This window comes from Rhyacophila brunnea, unplaced genomic scaffold (genome assembly GCF_057557595.1).
Source record: "Rhyacophila brunnea isolate RB1 unplaced genomic scaffold, BYU_Rbru_1.0 scaffold_4, whole genome shotgun sequence".
NCBI classification, from domain to species: Eukaryota; Metazoa; Arthropoda; class Insecta; order Trichoptera; family Rhyacophilidae; genus Rhyacophila; species Rhyacophila brunnea.
Window position 1 is genome coordinate 14,232,652 of NW_028233068.1, and position 24,585 is coordinate 14,257,236.

At 34.5% G+C, this 24,585-nt stretch overlaps 1 protein-coding gene across 3 annotated transcripts in view; it reads left to right on the plus strand.

The window, feature by feature from the left end:
• Positions 1-10,451: 10,451 nt before the first annotated feature.
• Positions 10,452-24,585, plus strand: part of ena (ENAH actin regulator enabled) — a 35,537-nt gene continuing 21,403 nt past the window's right edge. For all 3 annotated transcript variants that reach the window (XM_085954714.1, XM_085954717.1, XM_085954715.1), the window contains exon 1: positions 10,452-10,664. The gene's annotated coding sequence lies outside the window, so the exon portion shown is untranslated. The remainder of the gene's footprint in view (positions 10,665-24,585) is intronic.

Here is a 24,585-nt window from a genome sequence, read left to right on the forward strand (position 1 = left end):
AATATTATAAAATTAAGCAAGGTTTTACTACTTAGGTAGGTACTTATATTATATTAATTTTTAAATTAATTTGTTTTTCATTCGATGAATGTGCTTGTTTATTAGCACAATCAATTTCAATAGTAGTCAATCCAAATTCGTCATCAGTTCATTGACAAATGGATTCTATCATGGGCCCCACATCCTGATGCGGGCCCCCAGCCCAGGATCTTTGGCGGGCCCATGTACCTATCGCTGAGGTTCAGGGCAGTGTGGTGTGTAGTGTTTCCTATTTTTTTTAAAGTATATCAATCATTATAGGCATCACATCAAAATGCAACGCACAACCACATATTTACTATTAATAATATAATGTGAAAAGTGCATTAGCAAACAAACCAAGAACTCGGTAAATAGATTTTTGTTTGCTTCTATATATCTGGCGCAGAAATCATTTAAAAGTGGAAACATGGCGAACTTATTTTTTTGTAATTTTGATTTCCAAAGCTCCAATTTTTTATGAATGCCTTCACTTTGTCTTTTTAAATCAGTGAATGCATTAGTGGTCCTTGCATTGATTTATTCAATCATTTTTTTTTATTTCAACCAAATGGACAAGTTTAACAACAAAATTATCGTTCCTAAACAAATTTGCCTCAAATTTCAACATTATGATTTGACCCTTTTATTTCATTTTCTACGAGTTGGCCAGCCCGCTTCACAATAGTATAGAAGTGGGGTATTATAAAATTAGTCTCCATATTTTCAGACAGGTTTGCAAATAATCTTTTATAGGACTGTTTTTTATGTAGTTTATAACTAGCGGCCGTTTTATAAACTATGCATTTGCAAACTGCAAACCTGTGGCTACATTAATAATAATTGTGTTAAACTTTTCGCGCCTCCCTTTGCAACACTCCGCGCCTCCCAGTTTGGAAATCGCTGCCCTAAAGTACCTACTGAAATCGATTTCAATGGAATCGTTTTTAACCAGTTTGTATTTTAATGGAGTGTGGTATTCAAAAATCTGACGTAATTTAGTCAGGGAAGTAAAACATTTGGTGATGAAATGGGGGGTGGCGGTCTAAAATACTGAACATTGTACTGTAAGCATGGCCCCCACAAGGGGGTGGGGGGCTGTCAGGGCTGTAGCCTGGGGGCCCGGCGTGGTGGGTCGACCTGATAAGTGAGATAAACACATCACAAAGTTGCCAAATGGGGAAAAAAGTAAGAGTACTATTTTTTTAAATGTCTAGTTGTGTGATGCAATTTTTGATTATTTTGTGTCGATATTCGACAACTCCATAATTCAAGTGGATTTATTCAACAATACAAAAAAATCGCTAAAAATACACCGAATACCATTAAAACGATACATCAGTGAAACGGCAAATAATTTTCAACTATAGGCGCGACGAAATTTTGGACTCGCTGGCATTCGGAGAGAGATCGTCGAGCTGGGAACACGTCAATTTGTTTCGTGATGGCGACGGGGGTATTAATTCTTAAATCGTGTAAAGATGACTAAAAACGAAAACATGTCAATTAATATATTATTATTGTTACTAATAGAACAATAAAGAGAACATTAAATGGACACATGTTGGATTTATATGACAAATTATATTTCGTTCGGCATGCGTCATTTGCACCCGCGACCCGCAATCCGCGCATCGCCTAGCCACGATATTTTTAGACCGTGCCTCAACTGAGGTATAGCTTTAATTTTACCTGAAACAACATTTAGAAAACGATTCTGTGTAGAGCGTCATACTGCCTTTAACCCTAGCGATGGGTAGGGGTGCCCGCCAAAGATCCTGACCTGGGGTTCCGCTTCGAGACGTGGAGGGCACGACTGTAGGACTCGTAGTCCAGTACGTAAGGCGGTGGTCTTTCATCAGGGTCCGATTCCATGTGAGGTCTCGATATTTATGCGATTTTCTAAAAGCATGGGTGTTTGTGATTGTTTCACTTATATTACCGTTTCACGACACTAAAAAACATATGTACCTACATGACTGCATATTTGTCCAGCGATTATCCATTCGCCGAGTGACTGGATAACGTAATTATCTCGTTTAGTTTGAATTAGTGAACCAACTATTTTTTTGCCAACGCAAGTTTAGACATAGTTGGGGTACTGGCCCAGGTTTTTACTTCATCATCAGTGCCAATTAGCTGCGGCATGATTTTTCAGCCATTTGCGTTTCTCGGTCCATCGGTATTTAATGGAGTTCCGCTGATCCACGGGCGTTTGTTCTATATTTTAATGATTTGGAGACCAATGAATCGCGGCTTGCCAAAATTTATATTTTTGTCTAGCATTTTACGATTCAATATTATTTTATATTTTTTACACCTATTGTAGCGATTACGTTGTTTACCTATGTATTATGTTTAGAATATTAGGTATGTATGTATTAATTAAAATAATATGTAGATTTTTATAATTATTTGCTAAATGGTTCCTTACCTGTCAGTTTCCTGTGGCACTTTGTCACCGGATGCGCAGACGCACTTTATATGGACTGCGCAGAAGGGCGAGGCGCCAATTGTTTATTCTATTGTTGTAGGTTTATGCGATAATTAAAAATAAATAAATTATGATGTTGTTATTTTTATAACATAACTGTCGTACCGTGACGTCAATTTTAGTTTTAATTTTCGCCCACGACAACATTGTCGTTTTACCACACTCGCACAGAGTTTTGCAGAAATCGTGTGTGGAAATTATATCTATGCGTTCAGCGCATCTATTCTATAGAGTATACACAATACTGCTATCGGCGGCTATCGATGGTAGCTTACCATATTTATGTATTGAGTATTATAATTTTTACAATAAGTGCTATGTTTTAACAGCATCTCTCTTGGCTGTGTTAACTTTTACAGCGAGATTGACAGTTTAGACGGCTAACTTATTGTAACAATTATAATACCTTAATACATCAATATGCTACCCTCGATAGCCGCCGATATCAGCCTTGTATATAGAGTAGATGCGCAGGTTATGTAGATGAGTTTGGGTGTCCCCAGACTGTAGTTTGAGAAGCGCTGCTTTAGCGCCATCATCATCGACCGGGGGTCAAGCTCTTTCCACTCATCTCTGTGCTAAGCTTTTCGCTACTTCCAGGCAGTGGCGCGTTTAGTGATGTAGAGGCACGACACATCAAAATAATATTTACTATTTTGCTATGATTTAATAATTATATGGTTTAAACTGTTTCGAGGCCCCTTTTAAAATCTTCTGACGAATCGATTGCTTCATCTGTGTCAAAGAAAATCGCCGCTGCTTCCAGGTATTTCTTTTGGACTTAACCAACTTGTCTATACAAGCACCATTTACGGATCTTGATGTCTCTGGATGAGGGTTTTTGTTTAATTATTATTAACTATTTTTTATCTAGCAGTTATTGGAGTTGCATATTCTTCATTTTTTCCTTCCCCATTGATTACGTTTGGTGTCCTTGCGCGTTATGTCCAAAATGCACCTTTTTACGCCACATTGAACTACTCTTGATTCTTGGATCTTGGACCCTTAATTTTACCTCGAACACTATTTGGAAAGTGCTACTATTGAGTGTCATACTGCATTTTAACATTAGCGATAGGTAGGGGGGCCTGCCAAATATCCTGGTCTGGGATCCGCTTCAGGGTGCGGGGGCCGTGATTAGTATGTATAGATTCATAAGATATATCTGGAGTCTAATTAAATAATACTATGTATTGCAGGTAGATATCCAATTTCGTTTGCATATCAGTGACAAATTTTAGTCTTATCTCTTTAAGTTTGGGAATTGTGAATAATCTAAGTGGAATTAACATGGGATTACCATTTTAAAAGAATTATCTAGTACCTAACTAAATAGGTATTTGCTCGGTTACCATTAGGTATCTATATATTTTTTAACCAAAAATATTTTTATATTTCATAAAATTATATATCTCTATATATATAAAAATCTCGTGTCACGATGTTTGCGGTCGAACTCCTCCGAAATGGCTCGACCATGTATATTTGTTAGGTATGAGAATAGGTCAACAAGTATATTTCATACCGTTAGGTGATTAGGGTATCTCTATCCAGAAAAATTTTCTTTTATTTTTTTGAATTTTTTTTTTTGATTTTTTTTTATTATTTGGCATCAAAAAATACCTATAACCCCAAATTTTCACCCTCCTACCCCCACCCTCCCTTTTTTAATCGCAATTTTATTATTTTTGTATGAACAAATTTAACCGTCGTTCGTATTTCAAACAGAACGAAATTATTTATGTTGTTGAATGACAGATGGCGCTACGTCCGAGAAGAATTCAAGAGAAGCGTCGCGTCATTTTGACATTTCATTCGGCATATCACAACGCAGTGCGTGCAAAATTTTGTACGATTTATTTTAATTTATCTATTTTTGTGTGCGTGTATTACAGTGCACAATGCCAGCAAGACGCAAGGGGGGCCATTTGGGCCATCAAACGAATAAAGCAACAAACATGCAAAATAGTAGAGCAGAAAGAACAGACGAACAAATCCAACAAGATAACAAAAACGTGCGTGTGAGCATGTCGCAATTACGTGCATTTCAATCACAAGAGGCACGAGCTGAACGAAATCAACAACGACAATTGGAACGGAGCCAAGCGCACCGGTTCGTAGTTAAGTACATCGAGCATTTACATCCGCTTCGTTCCTTCGTCTCGCATTCGAGTACGAGCCAGATATTGAATATTCCGCTCATCCGAAAGTGCTGATTGGAATAGATAAAGAATGTCCCCATTGTCATGCGCTCAAATTCAAACATGAGTCAGCCGGGATGTGTTGCGCATCAGGAAAAGTGCAACTACCAGAAATTGAGATACCACCAGAACCATTGAACGGCTTGCTCATCGGCACGGTTCCAGATTCAAACCTGTTCCTGAAGTCCATTCGCACATTCAATTCATGCTTCCAAATGACTTCGTTCGGAGCAACAGAAATAGTTCACAATACTGCGGCAAATGGTCAACAATTCCATTCTACGTTCAAAATCAAAGGCCAAGTATACCACATAGTAGGCTCATTGCTGCCAATGCCACACGAACCACATAATTTTTACAAATCTACTTCATGGGCGGTGAGGACATCAATCGTGTAGATGCACGTTGCGGCTACAATAACCTCAATTCGCCTAACGCCAGGCGCATCGTCGGCGAACTGGACGCCCTATTGAATGAGCACAATGAATTATTGAAATTCTTCTAAGCACACATGCACGAATTGCAAAGTGACAATCACGCTATTGTCATCAATCCTGATAAAACACCAGCTGGAGAGCACGTGCGTCAATTCAATGCGCCTGTTGTTGACGACATTGCTGGAATCATGGTTGGCGACCGCACATCGACGCGAGAAATCGTCATTCGAAGAAGAAACAATGATCTGGAGTTCATCGCTGACACACACGGTTCATACGACGCTCTCCAATATACGCTAATTTTCTGGAAGGGACAAGACGGATATTGCATAAACATTAAACAACGAGATCCTGTCACAGGTAATTCATTCATTATGAACATCATTACTCATTTTGAATTGAGAAAATGAATGGTTGGTGTTTTTTGTTTTTATTGGCGGTCATCGTCTACAGCGCTCCATTCCTCTTTCTGTCATAGATCCCATCCCCACACACTTACGATACATTCGTTATTTTTTTATTTAACAACCAAAATATTCACTAGAAATAATTTATATGGCAGAACAACGTTTGCCGGGTCAGCTAGTATATCATATATTTCATAAAAAATCGAAATAAAAATAAATATTTTATATTATACATACAATATTTTTTTTCATTTTTTTTCTCGGCATCAAAAATAATATAATTAGCATAATTTTCATCATTAGAGTTTCGATATGTTTTAATATTGTTATTAAATTTATTTTATTTTTTTTTCACTTTTTGTGTGAAAATTCATACAAATTCCCTATCATGGAGTTAGGGCCAGACTATCACAGAGTTAGCTCATATCACGGAGTAAGCTCAGTATTTACGACCATTTTCATATCTCAATAATTCTTTTTCTCATTTTTCACAACACATTTGAAATTTCACTGTTATCTGTGTTAATAATGAATATCCTTAGCATTAAGATTGTTATCAAAGATGTACAAAAAAATACATTATTTATATTGAAAACCCTAAAAAATCTTAGTATCACGGAATAAGCTCAGTTTACCCTACTTCATCGTTTAATTATTCATTGCTTCCGTGATAACCTTAGATTTTAAACGCTTCGATAATCTTTATAATATATTTCTCAATTCTTGAGTCAGTCTTGGCATGCTCTTCTAAATCATACATTGAAATCATTAGGGATATTTTGAGACACTGAGATATTCCAATTTTGAATTACCTACATTATTTCTACTAAATTCTCGACAGCAGAGGGTTGGAGCGGACCCCTTTTTGTGTTGCTTCGCTCCAGGGTCTGCTCCACTCCGAGTAAAAAGTTATTATATGCATACAAATGTAAAAAAATAAAAAATAAGTAGTTTTGAAATACGGTTATTCGTCCTTTAATTCTATTTAACAAAATTGCCGACACAAAATAATCATCTTTCATTATCTAACTCTTCTGTCAAAAAAATGAGGATGTTTATCACTCAGCAGTATTGCTGTATTGCTCTGTATGTTGTTTTAATGATTACGGCAGATTTTGCCAACTGACAATGTTCGTTTAAAAGTTCAAAATGTGCTACGGGATGGGAGCATCAGTCCGATAACATTTTAAACACCAAGAACAACGACATTACACACATTTTTCCCGTTGCGGCAGCCCGTGACATTAGGCGACATGCACCTCAATTTGGGTCGCGCTTTATAGTCCACCAAACTATCGCTCTCATTAAGGGGGGACATGCTCGTCGAAGGTCAAAATTGAGTTTTTATTGTATTTTCAAACCATGATCCTGGACACTCCTTAAACGTTGTAGATAATCTATTTATATAATTTTGAAGCCTTATTATCCTTTATAGTTATTTTAAACATTTGATGACTGCATGAAGTATTTTTGTTACATAAAATAGTATTCTTTTAAACCTCTCGCTCTAATGTTTTAGAATATAGTCATATTTCGGTACATAACTGTGCAGTGGTGTTAAGATTTTTTACATTTATTAATTTTTAAGCGCATTTATAAAATCATTAGCATAATTTATTGCGAGATAATTTTTGTAAAATATTCACGATAAATAATTATATTGATAATCTCTGTGATCCCAAATTTGACAAGAATTAGGCATTTTATTATTCAAAAAATCGGCAAGATTAACACATTTGAAGATGAATCTAAAGATATTTATTATAAGCTATGTCCTTGACCATTCAAGTGTGATAAACATCTTATGAATAATGATTGCTTTATAATAATTAATGACCTAAGAATAAGGTAGTGTTTTTTTGAAATACGCCATTTCTTTTGTCATTCCCCAGTGGTTAAGCTACAACATACGGCCGTAGCCATAAATTGACAAACTACAATTGAAGTAGGGAGTAAAATGATATTAACGCGCGTGTTTGAACATGTACCTAACCGAATTTTTTTTTATTTTTTTTTAAACGGTACATGTTCAAACACGCGCGTCAATATCATTTTACTCCCTACTTCAATTATAGTTTGTCAATTTATGGCTACGGCCGTATGTTGTAGCTTAACTACTGTGGAATGACAAAAGAAATAGCGTATTTCAAAAAAACACTACCTTATTCTTAGGTCAATAATTATTATAAAGCAATCATTATTCATAAGATGTTTATTACACTTGAATGGTCAAGGACATAGCTTATAATAAATACCTTTAGAATCATCTTTAAATGTGTTAATCTTGCCGATTTTTTGAATAATAAAATGCCTAATTCTTGTCAAATTTGGGATCACAGAGATTATCAATATAATTTTTTATCGTGAATATTTTACAAAAATTATCTCGCAATAAATTATGCTAATGATTTTATAAATGCGTTTAAAAATTAATAAATGTAAAAAATCTTAACACCACTGCACAGTTATGTACCGAAATATGACTATATTCTAAAACATTAGAGCGAGAGGTTTAAAAGAATACTATTTTATGTAACAAAAATACTTTATACAGTCATCAAATGTTTAAAATAACTATAAAGGATAATAAGGCTTCAAAATTATATAAATAGATTATCTACAACGTTTAAGGAGTGTCCAGGATCATGGTTTGAAAATACAATAAAAACTCCATTTTGACTTTCGACGAGCATGTCCCCCCTTAAACGTGATACGGATTGGTGAAATATTAATCACTAATCAGTAACAGAGCGTCGATAAAAAATAGTATTGCATGTACTACCAACATACTATCCTAACATACATTTAATAAAAGTAGCCATATATCTTTGCACGGTTGTAATTTTGTAGAAAAGTTACATCCTCGGGCAATCAGGGCTCTTGTTGGAGGAGCTGCAGCGGACAGAGGGCAGGAATTTCCTTTATGATTGCCAATTGCAAATGACCCTGGGTGCCAGTGCGGAAGTGAGATTGAAGATGTTAATCACGTTGTTTGGCAATGTTCTCTGTATGATACCCAGAGACAGCGACTTCTTAAAGATTTAAGTAAACAAAAGTACCAATTGCCACTGGATCTTGCGATATTTTTGGTTCGGCCGAATATCAAGGCGTTCCAGTGTGTCCAAATGTTTCTGAGTGAGTGTGGCCTACAAGTTTAAACTGTTTTTGTTCTTTTTCTTTTTTTTCCTCTCCTGTAAATTTGTATTGTAATAACTGTATGAGTAATTATTGTAATAATATGTATTAATAGTGTATGTTAAAAAGTTAAGCTAAATAAGACTCAATTGAGACTTCGGAGTTTAATAATAATAAAAAAAATGATTCATCTGTGAGCTATTAATTCCTTTCAAAGATAAGTATATATTACGTTTAATATTGTGGAATTTGCTATGTCACTTCGATTTGTAAACTATATAATTATTATTACGTGTTTATCCACGGAACCATTCGCCTGTCGTCGAAGATAGGTATCGGCGGGAAAATGTTTATCTGTCGCCGCACAGCTTCACTCTGTACGCAAACCAAATGAGCATGTCGCTCGCAATTATAAATAATTAAAGCGAAAAAATCAAATCGATTGCACATTTTATTTCAACGTGCTTCTAAAACTTCTCATCTGTGACTAATTTGTAGTGCAATTGCAGAGAATAGTGTTGAATATTTTGAAATTGTGGTTAAGAAACTCATTCGTTAGGTAATGATATGTCGGATTCGGGTATTTGGCATATATACCTAGTGAGCAGGAATGCTGAGTTACTGAGTATACTATTGTGTAAATCTGAGTGCGCCGATGCGATTCGTTATTGTTTGTGTCGAGTAGAGTTGCTTCTTCATAACTTTGCACTCCGGCTCTAGGATGAAAATGATGTAATATATTCTAAAAATATTGTTTTTACATATATTATATATTTATTTATTTTATTCCTACGTATATTAATACAAGTGAATATCATTCGATCTAATTTTATGCGTAGTAATAAAGACGCGTATCAGTGTAGTAACAAGTGCAAAGTTATAAAACGTATACTCTACCATTGGTATAATAAAATTATAATAAGAGGATACACTCTCATACATCCCAATTCTTCAAGAGTACGCGAGTTCGATTTTGTAATTTTGTAGTACTCTTTGACAGGTAGTTAAAATCGGTTAACCTCAAAATGAGCCTCTGCGCGGTGTAGTTCGTTTTTTTACCGGCAGATTCGCCACGAAAAAATCCCAACTGTCACATGAAAATTCAGAATTTTCCGAACTTTTTTGATTCATGCAATCTTGTTCAAATCAATTTTGCAACTTGGATGATGATACAATATGTTTACACGTACATTTCTGCACTGTCGGCAGTAAATCCATGTACGTGTAAACGGGGTATTATTTCTTTCTTTCTTCCTTGGACCATGTCCGATCCTAATAAGATCATATGAGCCTCCACAGAGTGGAGGTATGTATTAACAGATTTAATTTTTACGAGAAATGGATGTCAGCCACTTGCTCAACCTATTAGGTCCATACTCTGACTCGTACACAAATTGAAAAACAATATGTGTACTTGCCAGACCCAGGATTCGAACATGGGACCCTCGACACCATAGGCCTGCGCTTAAGCCACGTAGCCATCGTGGGTATAAATATATGGGGTATTATATTGATGAAAATTGTCTAGAGCAGTGCCGGAGCGCTCTGGCCCACTACATCACCGCCTTAGATAATACTTGCAATTAGCACGCTTGTCATGCTTTCGTAAAATTAACCGCCCTTAGGTAGACTAGTTTTTTCTTTGTGTCTACATCAGCTCTTCATGAAAAGTTTGAGAACCGCAACGATCAATCATAATCGTTTAATAAAATACCACTGAAAGTGGGGAGGAAACGGAAAAGTGCGGCCGCCACTCGCCAGTCGAGTCGAAGAGCTCGATACGAGTGCGTTTACCGTAGCCATTCCTGTTATATCTCCGTCAATTAATACTATCAACTCTTAGTGTAATATTTAGTTTTAATTAATAAACTGTGCTTTGAAACATTTGTGATATATTTCATACCAAAGATTTTTAAAAAAAAACTGTGCATGATTTAATTTAAGTGTTAAAAAAACAGTGTTCTAATTTGTGGTAAACATTATTAGTGATTTGTATAATAATATAAATATGGTTGCATCGATGAAATATTATTGTGCCGTGAACGCATTCTTGCATATTTAATGGTGTGCAGTTTTTTACGTCAATTAATTGCTATACTTACTTTTTTTAAAACGTGTAGACACAATATAAAAATGCATTCGTTGTACATTTCGTGAAAATAATGTGACAAAATTGTTATTAATTTCATCGTTCCAATTTTTAGATTTTTTTAGAGGCATGTTTAAAAATATGCACAATAAAAATACTCCCCTATATGCTGATTCAATTTGATATATTTTATTCTAATTATTTAACTACATACATTTATTTTTTGTTTGAATTAAATAATAAAACATGTCATTTGAAAAACATTCACCGTTTCCATCGAGTCGGCAGCTGTTTATCAGTAAAACATGCATAGATAACGATAATATTATTATTATAGTATAAATGGACAATGGTTTTATTAAAGTTGTTATTGATTATGTAAATATACACATTTTCACCAACCTTTTACATAAAGGAAAAAATTAAACATTGCATACATCATACAACCATAATTTGGATGTAACTCAATGACGAGAGTTATATTTATGTCCAGTTCTGGATAATAGATACTGTAGTTTTTGTTATATTTAAGTATGGTGGTACTTGTAACTTTACCTTAAAACTTGTGCTATACCAGGCCCCCCTGACATTGGAAGTTGCTTCAGCGAAAGCGTCCCTGTCCTCTGCTCATCATCAAATCTTTAAGAGTGAAAGTAAGGCATTACTATCCCGACAATTAATATTATTATAACATTTATAAGTATTCAAAACAATCACGGTTTCGTTAAAAGACTATTACCAATAATAACAAAAAACTAATAATTATATCGAACATTACCTTGGACTGACAACAGCACGAAACATCATATTGTATAAGTTTTATTTTCTATTGATCGGACAGCTTTTATATTACTGTACTTATTGTTTCTTTTATATGTTGATAATTATTGATCTGTAACTGAAATACAATATAAATCTTCTATCTATAATGTGTGATATTCTACCTATACTATACGGTGCCCCTATAACGATTTTCATCATGCAATTGGTCGGTGAAAGGTCTTGCCATAGATACAATAATTGGTTCCCTATTATAAAACTATTAAATATTTCAAACCGTTTTATAGCAATGTGTGCGTATGTACTTTATAGCGAATTTTTACTAAGTACCTACATAACTAATGGAACGGGCAATGGGTGGCCAGCCTTCGAGGAAATGAGTGATGTGTTAGGTAATTCTAATGGATTGGCATGGTGGCGTTTTGAGAACTTTATTGATTCTCTCAATAGCCACACAATTTGTATATTTAGCCAAGTACAAAGTATGCTATAATACATAAACCCCCTCCACCCTTCGCCGCACTCCCATTTTCGGTTGTTTCGTAAATGTCAGAACGCGTTTTGAATCATATCCATTTATGTATTTTTACACAATGATATTTCACCGGGAAATCGGAGCGCGCCCTTCTTCGCAAACAGGAAATTTTATTTGGCGTGGGACGAGGTGAGGGGGGTATCCTGCTAAATAAATATCCAGCCCGTATTTTTATCGTCGTCACCATCGCCTGCCTTTGCACTTGGCGGCGAAGAACTCGACGATTACTGACATTTCGCGATGTCACAACCGCCAAATTTTATAATATGTATATTCTATCGTCAGCCGGTATCGATCCTTCACTAAGTCTCATCCAGTGGGTGAAGACCTCCCTCAATTCTTTTCGCTCTTCTTGGTATCCAAATCTTCACTGTCACGTTATTTCGCCGAAGTTGACGAGTTTGACAAATTCCAATGAGCTTCGGTGGGGTCCTGTGGTCGTATAGTTCAATTTGCGTACCACTGTTTACCACATTTCATCAGCTTAAAGGTCTCTATCACATCGCATACTCTTGTCTGCCTCTGTATACATCGGTATATTTTGTTGTTTTTACGCGTTGTGCACGACATGCACTTTCCTGCGTATTGCACTATTTTTTTTATGTCTGTTACAATTTGCATTAACGATTGTTGATTGACATACATACATCAGCACTGGTAACATACATTGGTTGAACACTTTACCCCTTTGGCACCATAATTGGAGGTCGCTTTTAAAGATATCCAACGCTCGGGGGCTCAATGCGCCCCTTACCATTTTATTTCTGCGAGGAATATCTTCATATTTTGTCAGTTTTTATTTATCAATTTTATATTTATCGACCAAATTTTCCAAACTATTAACCAAAGCCAGTTTGTATTTTACTTGTGCTATCCCGTTGCTTCAAGCTCATTTCTGATTCTTCATCAATGAAGATACACGGTTATAGCCCAATTACCGTACAAATACAGCGAGGAACCGTCTCTAGCAATAAAATTAACTTAGTTATCGCAATATTTTCTCATTTGTATTATTAGTACCAGACGCGATTTAACTCGTTTGGTGTAGATATTCGGAAGATGTAGATAGATACCCACTCACACAGTGTGTTCATAATAATAGTATTCATAATGACGAGTCTACACGACATGAACAAAATGTATAAAAACCGTTCGAAAATTATGTTAAAACTGCTTCTAAATTTGTTGATATCAGTGTTTAATCAATGTTCAAAAAAATTCTAATTCAGCTCGTAAAAAAGTCGTAATTTGTTACGTTATTATGACAGCTCGTTATCAAGAGATTGGATGATAATAATATCAAAATCAACGTAGCGAAGTGCAACCACAATATTTCTAAATAATGAAATCAGTTGGTTACTTTTCCCGTCGTTTTCTTATGGTTTTGAATTATTAACTAAACGGCGCCCACATGTTAATATGTTCTATTCGTATTCTACTACCATTTCAGTTAATGAATATTATACGATTTCTGCGGTCGCAAATCGATTTTTTAACTGCGAACCCTTTATTGCTGAAGTTCAAAAAATACCTACTTGTTTTTATAATTTCAAAATCTGTAATTTTAACCATCGCATGCCAGGTATCCAGTATGTAGGTGCCTATATTATAGTTACAGAATTATTCATAATCAGGACTTTCGGGTGAATTTCCCTTGCCAAAGTAGGTACATAAATTACATATGTTTTTGGAAATATTTGTATCTTTTTATTGTTTCGCTTTCATTTAACAATATTATCTCTTCCGGGAAAACCCCCTAATATATTTGGTACGTAGAATTGACAGAACACAGCTGTCGGTTGCCGATACCAAATGCGTGTTGGATATAAAAAAAAATATTTTATTTCTGACTGAATTATTTTGGTATGGAAATGGGACTAACTGTTAACCCACATCCGAGTTAACTTGGCTTTAGTATTGATAATTTTTAATACCTACTTACCGTTGATAATTTTTACTTACTGATTTACTTACTTATAATTGCCACTTTTTTATAAAATACTTACCATTATTATGTGCATTTTATTAGTACTGTTTTAGCAATCTTTTGGTCTAAATTTTGTGGATTGGTATGATATTGCAGATTTAACGGTGATACTAAATATACCCAATATAAACATCTATATATAACTGCAGTAGTCGTTGTCTTTAGTTAAACATCGAATATTGAAATGAGATTTTGTGTTGGTTTAAAGGTTTTTTAATGTAGGTATTTTTATAAACAGACGCGAATGTCTGCATCAGGGAACTGAAATACCTAACGGGTGTGGAGTAACATGTAATATGGGATAAACTTTAACACATGTTGAGAATACGCTTTTCCTTCGTTCTGACAACTATACTGCTCTCGTTTATGCACTGGCGCTCATTCAATATTGGTGTATCTGAAGGTTGCAACACACTATTGCATGTCTATAATATGTGTTTCATTTTCGTATGACACTCACACATTCAAAACCCCGCGTCAAAATGTAGTGTATTGGGGTATAGAATATCTCAATTATATTTATTAGTCTGTTCTGTGGTCTGCATCTTTGAAAGAACTTTTTATTAAACATATTATTTACAAACTGGATTATCATAAGTACCTACATAATAATATTATTTATAAACGACTTCATTGCCTAATGTAATTTGTTAAGCGTTCCAGGTGTAAAAACTACTAGTTGATTTCGTCGTAATTAGATAGAACGCACGTGGCTCAATTGATAAAGCACATGTGGGCAAATCCATTGGAAGCGGGTTCAAGTCTATCTGGGCGTCATGTTTTTTAAAAGTGTTTTTCTAGTACTTACGTATATTTCTGAGGTGTTAGGTAGGTACTTGTTAATATTATGTCCATATCATATTAAATATGCGGGACTTTTGAGCGGAGCCGGATCACGGACAATTATTTTGACTGCTCCATGCTCCAGATTTTCTGTTCTAAAATTAATTCAAATATTACATAATATAAAACAACCAATGAACGTCGACAAAGCTGTTCGCAATTTTGTTTTGCAAAATATATCACGACTATAATATTATTGATATTGCCCAACGTTCAACCAAAGTTTTTCCGTCAAAAATGTATCACTATTCTTTCAATTTTCGAACATTGCTAATTCTAAATATAAGCGATGCTTAAGCCTCCAAATCCATGTAATCTAAATTTATATGATTGGTATTAATAAAAATGGAAAATGTTTCTCCTACTCAAAAGAAAATAAAGTAATACAACATGACAGCTTGTTTATCACATCTCTGCAGTAGCGAAGGGTGGAAGTAGGCAGTTAAGATCCGTCATAAATTTGTTAGTCATACGTACTTATTTGTTTTTATTGAACTAAGACTAGGTACACTTTACAGATGGTAATGGTTAGTTTTTAAAAATCGATTAAACCCTGCCTAACCAAACCATGATAGTTTTGGTATATTTTGGGCGATCCGACAAAATTGTGCATATTTCATCAGTCATACGTATTTGTTTTCATTGTATTAAGAATACATTTTTTTTAAATTCATTAAGCCCTGTCTCAACCGAACCGATAAAAATATTATTCTATCTATAAAATATCCAAAGTTATGTAAGATTCTAAGATTTTATAGATGGACAAGTATTCTTTGACAGTTTATCTATTATGGCTTAGTTTTCGCTGGGTTTAATTGGATTTTAAAACTCGCTGCCTGATTTCCAGGTTCTATTTCACATTTTTAAACAAAATGACTTTTTAATGCCATTTTGTTCTATTTCCAGAACTCTGTTTAACCCATTAGTCAGAATATAAAAAATATGAACGTATTTGTCGATAATGTCGAAAATAAGTTATTCTTTTATATTATGCAGAACACAGTTTTTAATATTATATAGGTTGTGCAATTAGTTCAATATGAACTATCAAAGAATTTTACAGAAATTTACATAGAACAACCTGGGAATCAGACAGCGATATATATATATATATGCAGCGCACTAACCAACACCATCTGTAAATTATAGTCTTATTTCAATGAAAACAAATACCTACGTATGACTGACAAAGTTTAGCCAACCTCCATACTTCGCCATTGCATCTCTGTAGGTACGCATGATATAAAATCACGCTTTTTAATAGGTACGTTAAACCTATTAGTCTTATAACCGGAGGCCTCCGGAAGTGGGTTCGATATATTGAGATAGTCGATATAATATATTGGTAACACTATCGTGTAGGTATTATATTAAAATTAAATAATATGATAAAGCGCACGTTGTTAAAAAATCTCAAAATACTTGTAGGCGTTGGTCACCGTTATTCTTCGAATCGTGAATACGTAATAATATTATTAACCTTCCCACTAGAGATCGATTCGTCACAATCCCTACCTTTTTCATCAAAACGCGAACTTATCTTATCTCGTGATATTATCTGTGTAGATTATTTTTTCACGAATTTTATCGCCCGTATAAAATAATATAATATTTTAATCTCAGTAATGGATTTCTAGATGTTGCGTGACTCAACGTGCAAGCTTTTCCTGGAAACCTTCGTCCGGTAACCGTACGCAAAATGGTACGGTGAGTCGCTCGGAAACGGAGTCACTCTCGTTTGAAAAATATGTAAAACAAATGTTTTTCTTGTTTCCTTTTAATAATAATTGGTGTTAATATTTCCTGGTTTTGCAACTTAGCGTTTACGTCCCTTCCCATTACTCAGTTTAGCAGAACCTTTGAAACATTTTTTTAAATCTCGTGAAATCCCTAATGACACCAGTAGCGAAGGCTGGAGGTAGGCTGTTAAGATCCGCCATAAATAGTTCACATTAAACTTACGTATTAGTTTTTATTGAACTAAGACTACAATTATTTAGAGATGGTGTTGGTTAGGTTTTAAAAATCAATTAAACCCTGCCTGACCAGACCATAATAGTTTTGGTATACTTTGGGCGATACGATACAATTGTGCACACTTTTTCTTTTATACTAATTTGTTTTCGTTGGATTAAGAATACATTATCTATTACATAATTGTTGATTATTTTTTTAAACTCATTAAACCCTGTTTAAACAAAACTATAATAGTTAAAAAAATATTACTCTATCTATAAAATATCGTTATGTATGATTTAATTGCATAATTTTAGATATTTTGTAGATAGACGAGTATTTTTTGACTATTATCTATTATGGCATGAATTTTAAAAACTAACCAATTGCATCTGTAAATTTTAGTCGTATTTCAATGAAAACAAATACATAAATGACTGATAAAGTTTAGTGTGGACTATTTATGGCGGATCGTAACAGCATACCTCCTCCACTCTTCGCCACTGAATGACACATAGTATAAACGTCAAGGAAGGTAAATTATTGAAAGATTGCCGTGTAAAGTAGTGGGTAGCAACCACAGGACAGATTAATAAATATAATTCAGATAGGTTATAATACAATATATTTTGAAGCAGGCTTTTTTTTATTTAGTAATTAATCTTTTTAATGATGTTTTTCAAGAAAATATCCCCAGTTACCTAATAGTTTTACTCGTTTCCCGATCACTTTATTTTATTTATCGCGGAAAGCCATCGACCGAGCCATAAAAAGCACGAACAGTCTGAAAATCTTGATTCAATTTTTTTATGGGTACCATAAGCATTAAGGAATTTTATAACATTATGTGTGACTTCGATTTTGGTCGACTATGTTTTCTAAAAAAAGTATGTATGTGGGATTATAGAAGTATGCTTCCTTATAATATTGTGATATTTAGTGCGAGTTAAGAATCTTGTGATATACGTGGCTAAACCAATAATTCAGTGGTTTCCAATCTGCAGATCTTGACCCCAGAGGGTCGCCAGAGGCTACGCTATAATAATATTATGTAATGTTAAAAAATATTTGAATGCTAAACTTGGGTGTGTTTTATGTTGTTTGAGACTTTCACGGTTGATTGTTATCAGGGAACTCAAAAATAATGGGAAGTGTGTAGTCTTCTGGGCGAGGGTATTACAAGGTTTAATTTTCGAGTGTGGATAAATATGGGTTGAATTTAAACACGTGTTGAAGAATATGTCAATTTCAATTTCTTTCGTCTGTTCTGTATCATTCTTTCTTTCGACCATGTCCGATCCTAATAGGATCATAAATGGGCCCCCACAGAGTAGAGGTTTGTATTAACAGATTTTGTTTTTTACGAGAAATGGATGTCAGCCACTTGCTCAACCTATTAGGTCCATGCCCTGACAGACACAAATTGAAAATGTGTACTTGCCAGACCCAGGATTCGAACCTGGGACCCACGGCGTTATAGTCCAACACTTAAGCCGCGTGGGTGTAGTTGTACTGTAGTGTTGTAGGTGTAATTGTAATAAGTATTGGTAATTCTGACCGTCATTATGCCTTAAACCATGGTTTCCCAAACTATGGGTCGCAAGCGCATATTGAGTGGGCCCTCGCCACTGTATACATGAATTTAAAAAAATAGGAAGTGATAAATTTGATATTTCATTCAGCACATAAACATCTACTGGACGAAGAATTCATTCTCAAGCTCACTTATTTGGCGGATATTTTTTTGAAATTAAACGAACTTATTTCTATTTGCAAGTATCAAACGGATCAGACATTTTTGCAGTTCACGATAAAATTCGAGCGTTCATGAAAAAGCTTATGTTGTGGAAAAGTTGTATTGAGAATGGCAAGTATGATTGTTTTGAAACACTTGAAACTTTTATTATTGAAAACCAAGTGCAGCCTAAGATAAAGTACTGTCTGAAATTTCCAGTCATTTATCACTGTTAATAAATAACTTTGACGACTATTTTGGGGAAGAGATGAAAAAGTTTGATTCGTTGCGTTGGATTTGCAACCCATTTCAAAACGACTTACCAACTAATATGTCAACAAAAGCAAGTGAAGAACTCATTGATTTATCAAAACATACGTCACTGAAAAATAGTTTCAATCGTAAACATTTAACGAAATTCTGGCTCTCAGTTGCTGATAATTATCCTTGCCTGTTCGATGAAGCTATGAAAGTCCTCCTCCTCTTTACTACCTCATATCTATGTGAGGTCGGATTTTCGGCTATGGTTAACATTAAAACTAAATACCGAAATAAATTGGATATATCAAACTCACTGCTATTAAAAGTAACTAAAGTTGAAGTTGGTGCTTAAACTGTAATGAAGAAAAATAAAAAACAAATACATCCTTCCCATTGAAATAACTTTGTAAAAAAAACCTTGCAGGTGTAGGTATTTAAGTAATAGCTGTGTTTCTTATTTCAGCAGTCTTTCATTCATATTGGTAACACTTATAAAAAATATTTTTTTAAATTTCAATTAGAACAAATAAGACAGCATTAAGTAGTTCCACGACTCCCCACTAGGGAATCTGAGCATTACCAATATTTATGCCCTCTTTTCTCTAAGACAGCTAAGAGGTGGGTCCCAAGATTGGAAATTTTTGTTAGATGGGTCGGAGCCCAGTCAACTTTGGGAACCACTGCCTTAAACCGTTGATTAGCTTCAAAGCCTTTGTCCATGGCGACTGGATTTCAGGTTTCTATCTTATTATTCTGCACTGTGATTGTTTATTGTATTTTGTTTTTGGGATTTCACCGTATGCTCTTTCTCATTCTTTCCTCGACGTTTCTGTGTCGTTACAGAGGTATCTTTGTCGTTTAGTAAATCAAGTGGAGATTCATTCGTGGATAGATACACTATTAATACGAGAAGTAAATCTTTTTTCAGTAATAATTGTAACTAGACAAACTTGTAAATGGAAACACTTAATTCACCTAAATATGAGTTGCAAGTATTTTCACTATTATAATTGGCTTGTCTCGTCCACTATTCTACATATTTTCAAAGGTTACATGTAGATTGTACGTAAAACATTTCACCGTGGCACAGTTCGCCGTGAGCTTTCTTATCGGAAAGAGATGACCGTATGTCCGTATACTATACGGCTTCCAATTTTATTAGATTCAATATGAACATTAATTTAATTTTCGTTGCTAATTTTGTCAAAATTCATGAAATTTTGAAAACCTAACATAACCTAACAAATAATCCTGCATATCGGCTATTTTCAAAATTTGTTTGCTGCTGGCTTCCTGTAAAGTGTAAACCGACAAGAACCGTGTTTTATTTAGACATGAATTTTATGTCAGTACCTACTATACGACACAATGAGGTTGGACGGTCTTTAATATACGGCCACATATTTCCGATACAACATTTCACGGTGAAGTGTGATACGGCAAGTAAGTTTTCGGACACGATTTTCAAATGCAGATAATAAATATTGTGTCAAAATAATTGTCACAGCTGATTCATTCAATTGGTCTAAAACCCATATATTTACGAAGGCACTTTCCGAAAGAAACTAGTCCTTTAACTGCAGCGCCAACCTTTTAGTATACAATAGGTACCTATAATACGATCGCGACTTAAAATGTATAGGTACATATCGTTAGCTTTTTATATCGAAGAGAGTTGCAATATCCAAACGGTTGGGTACTACTGTCATAGTTATATAAACTATCGTAAACTGTGCCCATTGAGAATTAAACTCGCTGGGGTAATGCGTTATTATGGTAAGTAAGAAGGTAAATTTATTCTATTGCATAATTTGTGTGTTTATTATTTGTACGGTGACCATATTTTCTTGGTGAAAATAATCAGCATATTGATTTTCGTCAATTTAATGGTTTTTTTTATGATTTTACCGAGGCTTTGACTGCGAATCGCTGTCATATCGCATCTTCTCATCTAGAAGAGGATCCGCCGATCAGGCCCTCACTCCAATTCTGCCAAGCTCTTCCGTCCTACCCACCGCACAGGGCACCTTTCAATTCGTCGACATTCTAAAAGATATCCGTAATTCGCAGCTGTACTCTGTATCGTTCATATTTAGGGCATTGTACTGCTATATGTACAATGTCCTCCAAAACATCGCATTCATCGCATAACTGTGAATCACTTCTTCCCATGAGGATATCAAATATTTTACAGATTGTCTGTCCTGTTCTTAGCCTCAGTATCAGCTTTAAGCTCATTTCAATTTAATGGTTCATAATTTTATTTGTATGTTTTCTTGTCACATGATTTTTTTCCTTCGATTCGAGTTTGCAACCTTTTTTGTTTAAGTATATTTTCGTACGAAAATAAATACAAAGGACTGCCCTCTAAATGGCGAATGGTCACCCTACTGATAGAAGGGCTTTTTACAATATGTACACTTTAATGATTAATCGATCGTAATTCATATCAAAACAAATGGGATCTTCGAAGGACAGCTGATTTTTTTCTCATGTACCTATAAGACTGCGAAAGCGCGATATTAGTATTCGATATTATTAGTATCTAGTAGAATTACGATGGTACCAACAGATACTTGACGTTGAAATGGCGACTCTTCGGAGCTCACGCGTATGCCGGTGTTTTCTTTGTTTTGACGCGCTTATGGCTCTTTGTGTAAATATAATATATGGTACACGATTCTTTTTATTGAAACTACAATAACAAAATGTATAATTATTAATAAAAATATAAATAGGACACATCAAAAACAAAGTCAATGTAAAACAATATCCGCCTCAGTAACCGAGATAAACAGTGTTGTGTTATTTTAAACTTGTGTCGACCACAAGGATGTGGCGTTTGATTATTATTTAATTTAATCTTTCCGACTTGCTTATTATAACCCACATTGAAAGTGAAGCGACGAGCTGGTGTTCCACTAAAATAAAACGAACATAAATGGACAATTGTTTCCTATTGATTTTCTCTGTCATGGTACTAAGGTAAGGTGTACCACAAAACACAAAGTCTGTTCGAAATTTAAAGGTTCCGAAACAGCATGTAACTAGACTCTAGAACCCTGAAATGTTTACTGAAGATTGATTCCTCGCCAAAAATTAAGATCAACGCAAGAATAATGAAACGGATTTGTATAATTTTTGAGATTCCACCGCGTGTTTCTTCCTTCTTTCCTCGACGTTCGGGCTCGTTGCAAATGCCATTAAGATATATGTGTTTTGATGAAGTGTGGTGTATGAATGCAAACGCTGCCCTAAGAATGTCAAAAGGAATCTAATTAGCTAAGAGCAAACGTTGCTCAGAGTAATGTGTCAATCATTACGACCTGAGATACCGGATTGAATATTGATTTTGCTGACATTTTTAACCGTAACCCCATCATCTGTCGTCGTCCAACGCCGAGGAAAAAAGAAAGATGTACCTACCTACATGCGTTGGAAACCCAATTACAATAAACGCATTTGTGGTTAAAATCACGAAATATGATTATATAAATTAAACGTTCTCATACATTATCATTATTAATTGAATTTGTGGACATTTACTTAATTTTAAATTCCTTTAATAATCTACAAATTTGGTACTAACGGAACAACAAAATTGTCCGCAGACATTATTCGACATTAAAAATATACCGTATTGAATTCAAAATTCACCGATATAATACCCACAATTTTATTTTACAATCAATTAATATCATGGATGATCCTATTCCAAAAACTTTCTGGCAGATGAAAATATTTTCAAAAAAACATCGTCTCTGTCCAAGGCTGAGAGCGCTTTTGGCGCTTCTAAAAAACCATAATAATGTAAGGAGACTTATTGTAGATATTGTTATTTTACGCGCTAATAATTTCACTGTTTTCCAAAACGTTTTCGATCTCTGTCACTTGCAAATATAATTATAAATTAAATAATATTCAGAGTTTGCCAAGGACGCCGAGGAAACCGCTAAGCGGATCCCGCTATCGCCGCACGGTTACCGGTTAACCCTTCCTCGCATTGCGACGATTTTGCGAACAACCTTTCCGTTATTAGTACATTATTATTAACCTAAAATCTAGAATGATAAATAATCTCTTTGTCAGGTCCCCTCTGCGGCCATTTTTATCCGATTGCATTTCGCGATAAATGTGTCCTCTGCAAGGCCTGAACAAAAACGATGCATGAGTGCGAGTGAGAAAGTATTCGGCACCCTTACGATCTCTGAGACACGCGCTAGAGTAAGATAAAAGGTCTACACATGTGTTGGTTAGTTTCCAACAATGTCGCTGGCAAATCGTGGTGAAACGCTTCAGAAAGCATCCATAACCGCGAGCTCGTGTTGCTACAATTGCATTTTTTTGTGGTAAACATAAAGTCAGTGGTAAATATTTTTGGTTAATTAAGTAGAAAAGATGGTTCTGTGTGTTGTCTTAAAGTGTGGTAGCCGTACTGATAAGCAAGAAGATGGTATTACGTTTCATAGGTAAGTTGATACATGTTCGTGATAATTTATTTGTATATTATTATATATTTTAATATCAAGTGACCTAGTGTTTTTTTCGAAATAACTTTAATTATGCATATCTTTATCGAATGGTTGCATTTTCACCGCTTAACAATACTATATAATGTAAAAAAATAGAAAATTATATTTTAATGCTGAACGTCTAGTGCGAGCACTTTGGGCGAGCACTAGCGAAATGATTATTCATAGGCGTCCGCAAAAACTGGGTATGTGGTTAAAATTGAAGTAACAAAAAACTGAAAAAAAATATTAGTAAAGATTACCTATAGTAGGCAATCATTTTATTGTTTTGCTAAAGAAATGGAATTTAGTATACATGTTGAAAAACTCCCGAGGAATAATCGATTTAGTGCCCTGTTTGTGAACATTTTTGCTTCGTGATTTCCTAAATGTAATTGGTTTATGAATGTTATTGTAATGTTGCTCCCTAATGGATTACAGATTCCCAAAATATGAACCAAAAAGGCAGAATTGGATAAATCAAATACATCGTGTCAATCCTTCCAGCTGGGCTCCGACTTCCAGTAGTTGTATTTGTTAAGTAGTTGTATTAATAAAAACATTTCGAAGCGGCATATCTTAAAATAACGAAAAAAAGGGTATGCTTAACGTATGACGCATTGCCCACGCAATTTGAAGGATTGAAACATTTTTTGAGGGTAAGTAATTTGAACAAAGAGGTTCCATAATATATAATTTAAACGAATTACAATAAAATACCAGTTAAATGTGGCAACCGCTTGAACGAAAATACAAAAATAGATAAAACATACCTACTGGCATGATTCATTATGTATTTATAAAATTTTATTTTTAACAAAGCGTTAAATGTAGAAAAAAGTATTTTTTTTCAAAAATACGATTAAAACTCGCCGGTCCCGCAGAAAAACTTGGCGGGCCGCTTGCCCAGACCTGTTCTATATAATCCAAATATTATAATTTGTATAGGTTTTTTTTGCACGTCCTTCAACTTGTGTTTTAATAATCTGAATTTTTCAAAGTGATTTTCTTTGATCCATATTTTGTATTCGATTCGCTATTGTGCATGTCTATTTATATACTCTGTAGGTATATATTTTTAGATGATGTGATTTCATACCTTTGAATTATTGATACTTGTAAATTAATATGATAATTTGTCAGTTTAATATTGATTATACTCATGTACCTACTTAGTTATTTACTTTGTTAATTTT